General features: G+C 47.0%; 1 long non-coding RNA gene and 1 pseudogene across 1 annotated transcript in view; one reads left to right on the forward strand and one right to left on the reverse strand.

Annotated features, from left to right (window-relative positions):
* LOC131278857 (transmembrane protein 132B-like) overlaps window positions 1-1919 on the forward strand; it is a 16054-nt pseudogene extending 14135 nt beyond the window's left edge.
* LOC131278858 (uncharacterized) overlaps window positions 1875-12635 on the reverse strand; it is a 27342-nt gene continuing 16581 nt past the window's right edge. Inside the window, exons 2-3 of the long non-coding RNA XR_009186310.1 lie at window positions 9909-10022; window positions 1875-2064 (exon numbers count right to left, since the gene is read on the reverse strand). This is a non-coding gene — a long non-coding RNA (uncharacterized lncRNA). The remainder of the gene's footprint in view (window positions 2065-9908; window positions 10023-12635) is intronic.

Consider the following 12635-nt stretch of genomic DNA (forward strand, 5'->3'; position numbering starts at 1 on the left):
TTTCTGAGAAAAGAACTCGGTGGCTTGGATGCATTTCCTTGTTTTACACCTTTGCACATGAACCACCTGCCATATGCCATTTGCTTTCCAGTGGGCTTCCCTGTGCTAGGTGTGGGCTGCTGCTAGACTGTGCACAAGGGATCTCGTGTTTTCACTTTCCCCAAAGCAGGTGTTTTCTGGTACTTGGAAACTGTTCGAGCTGCCCAAACAAGCATGGCTAATAGGCACCAAATTGCTATTGTTTACTGAAATTATTGTCAACTCTAAATTTCTCCTCCATCTTTAAACTTTCAGCGAGTCACTTATAAAGATGCCAGGGATGCCATGTCTTTCAAGCAGTTCAGTCTCATAGTGCTGCTTTCCACAGGTACTCCAGCCAGTGCATTGGCTTCCTAGTAGAGAATGTTCAGTGCGATGCTGTCCTAAACAGTAGCCTGAGTAGTTGTACCTGAAATTGATTCAGATAAATTGCCTGATCTTTCAAATGTTTTTGGAAAGGTCAAAGTCAAATTCTGTTGTATGGCATGCAATAAATTAATAGACATTGTACTGTATTCATTGAAGTATATTTTTTATTCCTTATATACCAGTGGGGCTAAAGTACATTATTGATGCCAATTCAAGGCAGGCCAAATTTGTTCAAGATTATAAAACATAGTTTATTTTTCTCAGTTTGTAAATTTAAAGAATAATGTATGGGAAGTCATATTTTTGTTTGCAAACATGAAGGAACCTGATTATAACATAATGCTTTGGTTTCATTTTTCTTAGGAAGCAATAGTCAGTTCTTGGATCTTGTTCAGTGATGGTTCAGCAACACCTTTAGACATTTATGATCCCAAGGATTTTTCAATCACTGTCTCGTCATTGGATGAAATGGTGGTGTCTGTCCAGCCAAACCTTCAGTCCAAATGGCCGATCGTGGTTGCAGAGGGGGAAGGGCAAGGGCCCTTGATTAAGTTAGAACTTATGATCAGTGAACCTTGTCAGAAGACCAAGAGGAAGAGTGTTCTTGCTGTGGTAAAGGACATGTCAAGGTCAAATTTGAACCAAGTGTGGGTGAGCACCAAGGAGGCACCAACGACATCGAGGGCACAGATTGGGAGTATAAAGGCCATCTCAGTAACTCCATAGAGTGAGAAGGAAACCAGGAGAGGGCAGTTCAGGAGTGGTTCCAACATGGCGCATCTGTTGGCCAAGGGGAAGGTGCCAACAAAAGCACAACGCCGCGGTCTCCCATGGAGGGAAAGAAGAAGAAGCTACTCAAGAGCGGTGGTCCAGATGCCTTCACAAGCTTCCCCACGCGCGGGAAGTTACCCGAGCCCAACAGTCCTGGTGACCTGACGGTGACCTCCAGGGGGCTAACTGACCTGGAGATCGGCATGTACGCCCTGCTCTGCATCTTCTGCCTGGCCATTCTCGTCTTCTTGATCAACTGCGTGGCGTTTGCTTGGAAGTACAGACACAAAAGGTTTGCCGTGAGCGAGCAGGGCAACATCCCCCACTCCCACGACTGGGTCTGGCTGGGGAACGAGGTGGAGCTTCTGGAGAACCCCGTTGACATCACGCTCCCGTCGGAGGAGTGCACGACCATGATAGACAGGGGGCTGCAGCTCGGGGAGAGGAACTTCCTTCTCAACGGCAGCTCCCAGAAGACTTTCCACAGCCAGCTCCTCAGACCTCCTGACTATGTCTACGAGAAGGAAATGAAGACTGACCCAATAAACCCTTCAGGCCCCAAGAGGAAGAGAGTCAAGTTTACTTCCTACACCACCATTCTCCCGGAGGACGGCGGCCCGTACACCAACTCCATCCTGTTCGACAGCGATGACAGCATTAAGTGGGTCTGCCAGGACATGGGGCTGGGGGACGCCCAGGACTTCAGAGACTACATGGAAAGGCTGCAGGAGCAGATGTGAGTGACTTTCTTATGTTCGTATTCACCTTTATGCCTTCTGTTTTTTGAATGGTGGAGCGGTGAGTCTGATGAGCAATAGGGGATGATTTGACACAGCTTCGTTGGTGGAGGGCTGGTGGGATCCTCTCTAAGCAAGTAGCAGAGGCCTGCAGGGTGAAAGCAGCTGGGCTTAGTTGGGGAAATGCTTCTAACACAGCCACATGTAGGGACTGGAGAAATCCTAAGACAACAGTTTTATATACTGCCTGGTACTAGCTCAGTGCGAATGTAATAAACCTGACCCCACCGACATTGTTAGTCATCTAGTGACAAAAAGCCATTTGGAATTAGGAAAGATTTGGGTGTTGATTTTTCTATTCTAGACCTTTTAAAGCACAGCGGACATTTCTTGCCCTTGGCCTGAGATTAGACGTATGTGAAAGATAACTGAATGTGGCTCTCCTTGTTTGTTACGAGCACGGCTCATTATTTTTATATACATTTGCACCTGCACTTGGTTCCTTTGACCTCTGGAATTCTTTTTTGAAACATGAAGAGAAGAGATTTCCGTCTTTTCTTTGAGATCTGTTTGATTTCCACGTGCGTTTTCCTCCCCGGGCTTTGCCGTGTCGTGTTACTTCCTGGTGTCCATGCACGATGTCAGGTGTTCTTCAGTTTCCCACACTCCAGTGTTCTGGGCCGTGGCTCAGAAGCTGGTCCTCACGTTCTCTCCTCCTTCAGACCTGGACCAGGCTTTTCCTTAAAGTGCGAGTGACATACCCTGAGGGAGGGCCATCTCTTTACAGTGTGCTTCATGAAGTGGCAACATTGGAAGTAAAGTTGTGAATCACAGACCAAACATTTCGCCTTATCCTCTGCTTGGTGCAAATTCATGGGGAACTCCTGGGGCCCATTTCTGAGGGCAGCAAGGCCTCAAAACAGCTGTATCTATCTGAATACTTGTGGTCAATACAATTTATTATGCTCAAAGTAGAATTGATATACACAGAAAGGAAATTGCTTAGGAAATAGCTGTCCATTAAACCTCCCATTTTATCAGACCAAAAATAAAAATAAGAAAGTAAAATACTTCAGCCCAGCAAAATAGAAATTCACCCATACAACGATCAAAACACAACAAAAAATTCCTCAACCATGATTTTGGCAGAGATGAAACCTTCACGGAGAGTGCACCAAAGGAGAAAAGCAATGGGATGCTCAAAGGAATCCTAAAAATAAATGACTGTTCCAGAGCATAAGCAGTTGCTATGAAAAATCACCACAATTGGAAAATCCGAGTGGCAAGAAGGAAAAAAAGGTGCCTCCCTGCGTAAGTTTTAAATAGAAAATGTTATTTGAAGAACAGCATGAGTGGTGTCAACAAAGCATGATTAGGAAAATGTGACAACATTTTTATTAAGATGGGATTGCTGGCAAAACACACACTGGGCTCGTATGCCCCACCGTAAGCTCTGTCGAGGCATTTGTATCTCTAAGAAGTAGAATGTTGAGGACCAAAAGATAGAAGGAGCTGCAGGAGCCCTCTGGGCGGTCCTCTGACTCCAGTTGGCTAGTTCCCAGGAGCTAGTCCCTAGGAGCTCAGTCCCCCCTCTTGCGATAGGGTCCCTGGTAGGGTCAGCATAGCCCAGCCTCTCTCAGGGCTCCTCTCGTTGGCAGCCGTAAGGCTCTTCTTGTATCTTTTGCCCATAGGGCGACAGTGTGTTGGTGGACAGTGCGCACATTACAGGTGAGGTGCCTCTGACATCCAAGGCAGGTATTTGCTTGGTCCTGTGTTATAGTGAGGCTTTGGAACTGAAGCTGGTCAGGTTCAAGAACCCTTAAATTTGACAAGAGAATGGAGCCAAGAGACCCAAGGCAATTGCTGCAGAAGGAATTTCCAGAGATGAGCACCTTGTAGGAAGAGCTCCTCAGCCACAGGAAGGCACCACTGCCCTTCAGAGTGTGTGGTGGAGGTGGCCTCACCAACGCAGTGGGCAAAGAGAGGCTCACGAGCTCCTTGGCCTGCAGTTCTCTAAATGAGCCCTGCTCCCTCTGGAAGACGTGGCCAGTTCTCTCTCCGTGGAGCCTCCACGTTTGGCCCAGGTGTTTCTGAAACTGAGGGTCCTCAGCTCAGTTAAGGGTGAGTGTCCCACACAGAGCAGGCTGTCTCCTACTGCAGAGGATGGCTTGGGTGTGCGGTGTCGTTTGGGGCAGGCTGGGGAAGCAAGAGAAACTACCATCCTGGGGACTGCCGCTACGGCCGCCTGGTGGTTAGAGCAGTTCCAGTACCATGAGCCTGTGCGTGCTGGACGCGGTGCGGGAGCAAGCGTGGGCTAAGAAGGCTCAGCTGGAGTGACCCTAGATCACCTTTGTTCCTTTATGAAAAATCTCAGACAATTCAAAATGAGAAACAAGTGGAAAGGCTGGGGAGAGGGGTCCCTTTTACCATACAACACACATATACACAGATACAAATGTGTGTGTGTGGATACTGAAGAGCACGAGAATATTGAGTGGGAATCATCAGTGACTTTCAGTTGTTCTGATTTGGCATGGACCTTATTCAGATTAACAGAACTTAAATTGAAGTTTTATCTGTTCTAAATATTTTCTGCTGATTAGAATCCATGGCCTTGTTTTCCAACTAGTCAAAACTAATAGACATTACATCCCCAAATATCTAAACTAAAATGGAGGGGTGGGGGGAGGAACATAGAATATTTAGTCTTGAAATCGAATCCCTTGGGGCCTTACATCTGCCTGTTCATAGCAGAGCTAGCCATAGTCTTACTCTAAATGAATAACTTGAACCAAACAATATTTATCAAGTCCCTTCCATTCCATAAGAGTGGGTCAGATGCCTCCTGAAGCAGCACCAGCTGTGACGGCTGTGGGTCACACGGGGGGCTCAGGCACTCACGGGGACCACACGGCCTAACCCCTAGAGATCATGAGAAGACGGTTCCCGGGCTCCAGACAGGCTGCTGCCGAGGCCGGAGTGCAGGGGTGGAGAATCGCCTGCCAGAGGAGCGAGCTGGAGTTTCCTCTTGGACACACTGCAGTTGACAGCAAGGAGAGAAGATGCTCAAAGTTTCTCCCAGAACACCACCTAGCAAAGCCCACAAAATGCTACATGCACCAAGAGAGGAGAAACAGAACTTCCTAGCTGTCTTATATCGCACACCAGCAAGGTCAAGTTTGCAGACTATAACAGCCTTTAAAATCTAGCCAGGCGTTTCTGTTTGAAAACATCAATGCAGGGGAAATGATGGATTCATTTTTGTCCCATGGCCACAACTGTAGACTAAATCTTTGGTACCTTGATGATTTCTAAGTCCTGGATAGCCTGGCTTTGTGCGCTTCACTCCTCATTCTTCAGCTCTTCCAGTGTGGGAATGTGGGGACCACAGTAAAGCCTGTCCATTGGAGGACTCAGTGCAACAGCAGCTCCAGAGGACACCTGCACGTCCCCTCAAAGATGGTCTTGGCCCCCCGTTTCAGTCTCTGTACTAACAAGATAAATGGCCTATAAACTAGGTAACCATCTCCTCCATTAAAATTATGCATGTGTAATGTAATGCATATCCTCTGTTAACTAAAACGATAGAATGGATGGTGGAAAAGTTACACTGAATTATGGAGAGCAGATATATATGTGTGTAATATAACATTGAGAGGTGTATCAGAATAAGTACATTTTAAAATAAAAGCATGCAGAGCTGTAGCTTTTAAATGTACAGACATCCCACTCAGAAAGATCTAAACTGATGGGTAAAACACTGAGACATAACATCGTAAAATGCACTGACTTGGGAATCCTGTCCTGGAGAGGACACGCTCATGCTGGGATTGTTGATGGAAATACTGGAACACTTTGATCTTACTCTTCATTACTTTTGGGTTATTTCTTTTCTTTTCTCTGGAAATATTTCAGAAATAAAGTGACTTCATTTCCCCATATAAAGGTATATTCTAACCACAGGGTAACACATCGTTTTTAACATAAAAATAAACATTTAAATATTCTTTGGTGTTTCATTATTTTATCCATACTTCTCTTTTTCTTTTCAGCACCTGTATGATTTGACTGTATGTATGTTTTCTTTTCCTTTCAGCCAGCGGTTTTGACACCCTTGATGCAGTAATAAATGGAAACCAAAAGAAAAGTGTCTTAAAAGTTGCAAAGAGCTTTTCCCTTCTCATTCTCCCAGCAGCCTGGGTAAAACTTTTCTACGATGTCTCAGGAGGAGGGACTTTCTGCCCCCCCCACACTCTTGAAGCCCGCGTGAACTACCTGGCGTGCTGACTTTTGGGCAGCTCCTGACCGCTGCTGTGCTTGGCTTGTTAATGGCTCGGGTTTGAGTATGTGTTTGGGGCAGAGGCTTGTTGGACCAAGGACAGGGGTGCTGGGAGCCCAGAACAGACAGACCCGTAGAGACGTAAGAAAAGCACAAGATGCTCGAGGACCTTGCTTGGGTCTTGGAAGACTGGTGGGTGCGTTGCCCAGGCCCCACCTGCTCTGTTAGGCCTGCACTTCCTGAAACAGCTAGCACCACCTCTGGCGTTTTGGCAAATGTCCCCCAGCTTTCATGGTGAAAAGGAATGTCTCAATTGCCAATCGCTTGACAGTCATAATGAATGTCCCAGTCCAAGGTGTGTCTTTTTCCAGATACCACAGATGTGATTTTGGTAACTGGGTGTAAACACAGGAATTGGCTTTATGAAACTGAGGCCGTGAAATAGCAAACAAGTGAGCCGAAACGCTCTCCCAGGGGAACAAGCCCCCCCCCCGCTGTGCTGTCCCTTGTGAACGAGCACCCCCTCTCCCATACACACACAGTACCAGCCCTCAGCGCTCTGGGGAGTGTTTGCCACCAACAGTCTTTTCCTTGGAAAGTAGGATGACCAAGACATGGGCCAAGCCGGTTCCCCCAGATCTCAGTACACATCTGTGCAGTGTGGTAAAATTGATTTCAGAAACAAGAGGAAAAAGTAGGGAACAAGATTTGGGAAACCCTTTAGATTTAGATTTTGTGTGTGTGCAAAGTGCAAACCCTGCCTCACATTTTGTTGGTGTTGAAATTCTTTGTGCCTGTTCCTTATGGCTTTATATGCTAAATGGGTTTTGGTGGTAATGGTTCTTTGCTTTTAGACATGTTTAAAAATACTTAAAAACTTCAGAAAACACTAACCTGGGCTTCAGTGTTTATAGACAGTTCTGTGACTCAAGATGTGAAGAGGACACTGTCCGTTTCCAGGTGGGAAATCACAGTTCATGGGCCTTAAAGCAATTGGGGAGATTCTCCTTCCAGTCCAAGAAAGCAATAATATTATCAATTCCCCAAACTGGACATCTTCATGTTCTATAAGATGCCTTCAGATTTTCTTTGGTTTTAATTGTTGCACTGGATTAGCTCTTTATATAAACAATTTTAATTTTAATTTAAGGATTGAAGTCTGACCTTTTTATACATCTACACTGCCCATCGGAATAAAACACTTTATAAACAGCAAGGTGGATGTGGCTTTGGAACTCAGGGTCTGTGTGATGCTGATTTCCTACCCATTTGAAAATATTTTATTTCTTTAGGATGTCTTAAATTGCATTTAACCTTTGGCCAAAGAGCAGGAGCAACTTCCTACTTTCCGTTGTTAAGGTTGGAGCTACATTGTCAGGTCCTCTGTGACTAAATCTAACTCACGGAATGAAATAATACAAAACGCTAGTGTAGACACTGCCTGTGTGACGTAGTTAGTTCACTTAGAGGAGCTTCCTTAGAGAGTCTGACTTTCCTTTCCCAGCATGATCATTTTCCAGTCTCCATTTTATCCATGTATATTCCCACATAGAACAAGCTTTTTCCATCCATTCTCCTGAATCCTGCAGGCTGAGGCAGGGAGAGCCCATCAGGCGTTGCCACACATGCCCCTCCAGGTACATAGTACATCCATTTCTCTATTCTGGTTGCTGCCAGTTAGCCCTAGGTGCACCTGTAGATTCACATCTGACCAATGACCTCAGTGGCACCGTGCAAGGAATTGTCCCTCAGCAACCGGTTCATGAGCCAGACGGAGCCGGGACCGGCCCAGGGAGGGCTGAAGGACGCCTCTTGGCACCCATCGCTGAGGAGCTCCCTTTCTGTAGCCATCCTCCACAGGAGTCCCTGGCCTGGCCTTGTAGCCAGGCATCAACTTAAGATTCAGCTTGGATTCCAAAAACAAATCCATCGCCAAACCCCATGACCGGGGTGGGCTAGTTATGCCCCACGCGTCACGGTGGCTTTCAGCAAACGCTGGAACTGTGAAAAGTACGAGCTGAGCCTGGAAAATTAAGTCCTAAAGAAATGACCAAACCCAGGGGGAAGGGGTGGCTGTAAGAGACGGTGAGAAGCGCTCCCATGAGCTGAGGTCCCTCCCACAGGTCTGTGCTCTTGGAGGGAGGCATGTGCGCCTCCCCAGTGGCAAGTGATTTTTGCTGTGTTGCTTGTCTCTGATGTGTGTCTAAGAGCATGCTGACTGCTCAGCGTTTTGATGTGTGCCCCAGCCGGTAGGCCCGAGCCACAGACTTCTCAGGACAGGTGGTGGGTCAGAGCCTGGCTGCAGAACGCTGGTGGCCAGCCCCCATGGCCCAGCCTCCCTGTGCCTTTTGGTGGCTCCAAGGCAGCAAACACGGTGGGAACAGATGTCTGGCATTTGATGAAAAGGTGTTATCCCTACTTTCCATTTTTCTGAATTATTTTCCCTGGTGAATGCCAGATATTAAAAACCGAGCATGTTGCTGTAACATTGTGCTTCCATATGCCTTTGGGTTGTAAAGTGTATCTTTTGCATATTACCATGGTTTTCAGTGTGACCTGCTGTATAATGTTCCCCAGCACATTTAACATATCTGTAAAAGCACTTCCAAAAAATTTGAAAAAGAAGAAATAAAACATGTTGGATGATTCCTTGTTATAGTAAAACAATTAATGGGTAGGTTCTAGGAAATGATCAATCTTCAAATAGGCATCCAGGAAAGGATGTGAAGTCCTTTGTTCCTGTGAAAAGACAGCTGTGTCTTTAGGTCTTGATGCTCGTGTTTGGCTGCCACCTTGAGCGTTATGGAAAGGAATGGCTTGAGTGTGAAGATGAGAGTCCAAGGAAGAGTCTTGTGGTGTGGCCTGGAGGAGATATCACCTACCCTCGCTACGTTAGGCTGCCACCTTCCAGGAAGAAGACAGTTTTGGCCCCTGAGTTTCTATAGTTAAAGAGTGCAAACTCAATTCTTGGGAAAGCCTGGAGTCTATTTGTCTTTAAAACTTATGAAGTTGCATTTTAACAAGAGAAAAAGCTTTACTTACAGCAAGGGGAAAGCCAATCCTCTATAAAATAGGAGTCTCAGGAAAACTATTATTCAGTCTGCAGATGTGTAACATTTAATTCCAGAACAACTACATGCTTCTGTATATTGGGTCTCTACTCCTGCAAATTTTCATCAGAAAAAGAACCGCCCCCCCCCACCTCACTCCACAGCTTGCTGTTTACAATTTGTTGCCTGAGCTAGGTTATGCATGACTCACCCACCCTCTGTCAAAATCCAGCTTTAGAAAAGCAAATGCCTTCCAAGACAGTGTCAGGTGGGCTATCAAGGTACCCCTGGCAGCCCGAGCCTGTGGCCAGGCTCCTAGTTCACTGTGATACTAACAGGTGGCAGTGGCAGCGTCTCAGCCGGCGAAGTGACCAGCACTGCTTTAGACATAAAAAGGCGCCTTTAAAAAACCTTCTCCCCGTCATGCAAAGGGCAGAGATTTCAGTGAAGGAAGGGTGGCTGGAGCACACGTGTGCCCTCTGCCTTGACTCTCCTTTAGATAGTGAGCTGGCCCAGACTGCGGGCAGCAGCCCCGAGGGACTGGATGCCCCTTTGGAACAAGGCTGATCTACACACACACACACACAAACACATACACACGCACACACAGCAGGTGAGCCTCCCAGGCCAACTGAACTCGAATCTGGACTGAACTGAACATACAGGAGAAGGCTGCTTGGTGCCGCAGTCCCATGCCGTGGTACATTGATGTTTTGGTAGTCTTTATTTCGTGTGATGCAAGGGTGCATTTTGCATCCAGATAGTCTTCTTTCAAACCTGCAAGGTTAAAATGGACAAGGCTGAGGCTGAGAGTCCTTAAGTGTTTTAGTTTTTCATAAGTTGCAGGGGGGAGCTTGTATTTCCCATTTTTCTCATTTTATTTCCTCCAAGCAGCTCTGCAGCGCCCCTTTTGGCAGGAATCAGAACGTGTATTTGTGTTTTTCAAGGGTGACCGAGCCTGTTAACTCTCTCTACCTTGAGAAGGGGCTCAGAGCTGGAAACAGGGGAAGACTGAGCCTGTTACACTCACCACTGTCCTGCCCCAGGGACAGCCCTGTCCTGCGGGATGTCCTTGCTGGGATGGCAGGTCCACACCGGGGAAGGTGTCTGGTCCTCAGCCTTCCCAACTTGTGAGGGCAGCTCTGGGCGTCCTGCCTGTCCTCGGGTCACCTGGAATCCACACCTGGTGCTTGGAGACCACTGGGGGTCGGCAGGCAGCCGAACCCCCTTCCCCACGGGGCCCTTTTATGTTAGATTCTGAAACATGATGAAAGCCCCCTCCCCAAATGGCTACAGAGACATTTAAGTGCCTACAAGACTTCCCCCTATGCCAACTCCACCCGTTCTTAAACTCAGAACCCGTGACAATTTCATGACATTCAAGAACAATTCCGGTGAAAATGTGCAGGTAAAAGGCAAAATCGTGTTCCAGGTTGAGAAATAGTTCTCGCAAAGCCAGAAGCCCATGTGCTTGAAACATAGGGGCGGGAAGACGGCTGGGGCCTGGCTGGGCAGCTTCCCAGAGCAACTTGGACTTGAAACTGTGATTCCTGTGGGCGGGGGGAGTTCAGTGACCCCAGCCCTTGGGGCTCAGGAAAGCGTTTGGGAGCTGGAGAGGGCTGGTGGTTGCACAGCATCGTGACTGTATGAAAAGCCACTGAACTTCACACTAGAATGGTTAATTTTATGTTATGTGACTTTTACCTGGAGGGAAAGGGGGGACAGAGGGAGGGATAGAGGGAGAGGGAGAGAACAAAAATCGAGCTACAGCCGGGGGCTGGGGTGCAGGATGTTTCTTCACCCAAAGCTTTGGGGCCATCACGGAGGCGGGGCCTGAGCAGCAGCAGCCAGGGTTTGGGTGCAGGGGATCCTAAGAAAGAGGAAAGAGGAGAGTGTGGGGGCACTGGGGCGAGTAGGCTGAAGGGGAGTCAAGTGCAGTTCTGGCGGGCGGGCCTGCGTGGGTCGTACACCAAGTCCATCGCAACTAACAAAATCGGCCAGACGCGAGGATCCCAACAAACCAACAAAAAGCACAAAAAAACCATTCCTCGACCCCACCTTGGGAATGCTTTGTAATCTTCTTGATTAAAAATCTTGGCGATTTTCAGAGCACGCTTAAGGTTTTAGGAAGTACAGCCTTAACGAAATATTTCAAGCTTTCCTTAACCCTGCTTTTTCACTTGTACCCACTTTATTGTTTTTTTCCCCGATTGTTTAGATTTTAATTCATTAATTTATTTGCTTACTTTGGGCTAAAGCCTATTGAAAGCCTGAAGGACCATGTGCATACTTTGAGAAATGCTGCTTTGGAATGTTCTCACAGTACACTAGAAATGCAGACTCTCCCTTGTTAGCATCACCGAGGCTTGCAGGACATGAGGCACCGCGTGGGGAGAGGCTGGCGCGGGGGGAGAGCCGGCCTGCTGGAGCCCCTGCTGCCCTCTTGAGTCCACTGAGCCTTGGCCGTGCGTCAAACACACATCTGAGATCAATAAGCGTCAGGGCTGTCCACCAACCCAAACCCGTCCAGGAGTGAGACGTGGGCAGGGAGGAGGGGGCTGCTCAGCCCGAGAAAATTCAGGTCCTTGTTAAGGTAAGTGAAAAAAGGAAGTGCTTTAATATAAATGGGTTTTTACAAGCACTAGTCTGTCTCTCATTGACCCAACCACTAAGGAGACAGTCTCCCCAGGAAACTCAGGTGAGCTCTTTCAACCTGGGCCCACCTTACTGTTAGCTTATAAAGGCTGTATTGAAATATAATTCTCATGATACACAAATCAGTGTTTTTTAGTATGTTCGCACTATCACCATAATCAATTTTAGAACATTTTTATCTCTCCTTAAAGAAACTTCACACCCATTAGTAGTCATTTCCTATTTGCCCCCAACCACCCCAACCCGAGGCACCCACTAATCCACCTTCTGTATCTACAGATTCACCATTTCTGGGCATTTTCATAAAAATTGAGTCATACAATGTGTGGTCTTTTGTGACTGGCTTCTTTCACCTAACATGATGATCAAGTTTTAGCCTGTATTAGTGCTTCATTCTTCTTTATGGCTGAGAAATAGTCCATTGCCTGGCTGGACCATGCTTTAGGTATCTCCTCACCAGTGATGCACACATGCAGTTTCCGTGTCTTGGTTAGTATGCATGATGGGGCTACGACCTTTTGTTGACATGGTTTCATTGTGGTGGATGTGCGTTTTCATTTCTCTTGGATGTGTAACTAGTAGTGGAATTTCTGAGTCTTGTGTAGTATTTTGAGGAACTTGCATTCTGTCCTCTAACCTGTTAGCACCAGTTTACATTATCACCAGCAGTGCAGTGAGGGCTCCAGTTTCTCCCCGTACTCGTTGTCTTTTTTTATTTTAGCCATGCTCATGGGT

Source organism: Dasypus novemcinctus, chromosome 6 (assembly GCF_030445035.2).
Source record: "Dasypus novemcinctus isolate mDasNov1 chromosome 6, mDasNov1.1.hap2, whole genome shotgun sequence".
Lineage (NCBI taxonomy): Eukaryota > Metazoa > Chordata > Mammalia > Cingulata > Dasypodidae > Dasypus > Dasypus novemcinctus.